The sequence below is a fragment of the Fomitiporia mediterranea genome (assembly GCF_000271605.1).
Source record: "Fomitiporia mediterranea MF3/22 unplaced genomic scaffold FOMMEscaffold_5, whole genome shotgun sequence".
NCBI classification, from domain to species: Eukaryota; Fungi; Basidiomycota; class Agaricomycetes; order Hymenochaetales; family Hymenochaetaceae; genus Fomitiporia; species Fomitiporia mediterranea.
Genome location: NW_006760390.1, coordinates 4,004,040 through 4,007,063, shown reverse-complemented (window position 1 = coordinate 4,007,063; position 3,024 = coordinate 4,004,040).

Here is a 3,024-nt window from a genome sequence, read left to right as displayed (position 1 = left end):
GGGAAAGGAGTGACGAGAGCAAGTGCGTCATTATATGCTCTCGATCTTCGGTACTCAATTATGTAAGCACTTTGATATACAGTTTAAAAGTAAAACTAAATTATATTATAAGTCTAACAGGGTGATTGTTAACAATATTAATATATATAATTGCATATTATCTTACTAAAAGTATTATAATCAACTTACAAGCACAATACAATATTTTTATAACTATTATAATCTATCAACTATTATTGTAGATATCTTATAATATAATTTTAACAGATTATAATAAGAGTTGAGTACTTGTACCTCACATGTAATGTTGTAATAATACTATTAGTAAGCTTACTTGCTCTAAAACATGTTTGTAGTTTAATAGAAACTTTGTATATTTCTTACATTTATATACAAGCATTATAATTACATTACAAGTAAAATATAAGTATTATTTTAGAATGTAATGGTTATGAAATAATTTTATTAGTTTACTTTTGCTATTATTAAATACATTTGTTGCGACTTTTTCGTGATGCAAGAATGCATAGAATAGATAGGGAACCAAGTGTGTCAAAGAATGCATGCAGGATGGAATTTGTGATGGTCACAAAGTTTTGAAGCATGTTTAATATGTACACAAAAATAACACTGTTGAAATCACTGAGCAGACTTGAGTAATGAATATTAGACACAGAACTTACAGGTAAAACTTATAGGAGGAAGTAGACAATTTGATTGTACACAAGAACTCTAAGGACAACAGAGCCTTGAAGTTCACTTTGCACAGTACAGACTGTCAGAATAACCTTATATATTAGAGGAATACACTTAGAGCAGCTAATACATAAGTGTATTCTCAACCTTGTGTGTATATATGTTACTAACCAGGCTACAATTTCCCACATTTGGAAAAAGTCTAAATTCTTGTACTACCTTATAATGGTATAAAATAAGTGAAAAAAGTAAAAAAAAAGTAAAAACACTTAGAACGGATCTTGGTTTCTGAGAAAGTACTACAATTCATTATAAAGTCTGAAAGGTTTGTCCATTTTATAAATGTAAATAAGGACTTTTCTCCTTGGCAACATATAAAATACATTACAATGGATCTCTAAAATTACAAGGTTAAATCACCCTTGTTAATTATGGCAAATATTATAATTGTTTATAAAGCTCTTAAATTGTTTTAATATTGTTCTAATAGTTATTTTTCCTTATATCTGTTTGTTGTTGAAATAACAGTTTATAATTATATTGAAACATTATATAAATACATTATAATCTACAACAATTAGGGGTGAGACAGGTTGTGAGATTGATTGGCTAAAGTGTAAGTGTGAGCATTGTCAGCATAAGTAGGTAACTGGATTGAGGAGATGGATGCACTGTAATGGTGTGTAGCAAGTGTGAGTAGTACACTAGGGTTAAGATCCAGAGTGTTGAACAAGCTGATTCAGACTGTAGACAAAATCATGTCTGTGTGTGTGTGCTCTATTGTTTATAAACAGTGTCTAATAGGAGGTACTGTGAACTGAGTCATAGATTGTAAGAGTGTATCTCTGGGACATTCTAGAACAAAGGGAGATAGTAAAGTGGAAGGTGTTGACAGACTTAACTTGGACAGGTGTGAGTAGTAACTACTGCTTCTGTTATTTAAAATAGTGTTATGGACAGTACTAGGGATTGTAAATATATACAGTGTGAGTCTATCAAGAGTGTTGTCAAGCATAGAATGGTGGGTGAGGAAGGAGAGTGTATGCAGGGGTCAGAGAGAGGATTGTCCCTTAGGAGTGGTTGTACATAGACATTATTACAAGTATGTGCTTGTAAATTGCTACTTGTACTACAGAGTAGGAAGAATGTATAGAATTATTAAAGAAGTCATTCAGTATTGGTCAACAATGTGGATGTGTGAATGTGAATGCAAAAAGGAAGATGAGTGTAAAACAAGAAGGACAACAGAGGAGAGGCAACACAAACAGTAGAGTAAGGAGTAGGAGGGATGGAAGGGATGAAAGACAAAAAGTTGGGAGGAGATGGATGAGCAACTATTGTGCAGGTTATTATGAAGTGGACTGGCTACTTATACTTTATGTTGAAGGACAGTATAGTCAGCTCAGTAGTATTATTGTATAATCTAAGGCTCAGTACAGGCATTACAACAGTAGATTAGAGAGACAAGTGTAGTAATGTTTATTACCTATATTGTAGCAAGTACAGAGTGCCTGCTGGTAGGACACTTGCAAGCAGAGGACTTGATTATAGAGAACAGAAGCAACAACATAGTATTGGGGGCAGAGAGTTAGGGAGATGGTGAAGGTAGGAGGTAAAGGAGTGATAAAGAGAAATGCATCATTATATGCTCTTGATCTTCAGCAGTTGATTACATAAGCAACTATATATGAGTTGTCAACTGATAGAACATTTCAATTATTGTATTTAGGTATAAAATAAAATAATTAATCTACTTTGTAATATAGTAAAAAGTAATATAACATGTATATAGCTTTCTAAACACACTAATGTAATTATTACAAGTTGATGAAATAACTTTTACAAATATTGTAAGCTATTTGTATAGATAGTCTAAGTATAACACACATATTATAAATATTGTAAGCTATTTGTATAGATAGTCTAAGTATAACACACATATTATATACTTATAGTATACTTTTATTAAGATAATAATGATACAACAAGTGCTCTTACACTATTATATACATTAATATACCTTTTACATAAATTATAAGGCAACAATTATTATTCTTATATTATTATATTGTAAATATTACCCTTTCTTTGAAATTATAATAAAAATGTAATGTAAGCATAATACTTTAGGCTATTATACAAAGTTAGTATAATACTTTTAATAGATTGTATTCATCCATAACACTTACTTAGCCTTTATATACATTAACATGTCTTATACAAACTTTACAATTGATTTGCAAGTCTTGTAATTACTTTATATATACATACATACTTATGTTACTTTACAAAGTCTACAATATTATTATAAGAAATGGTGGACTTTTT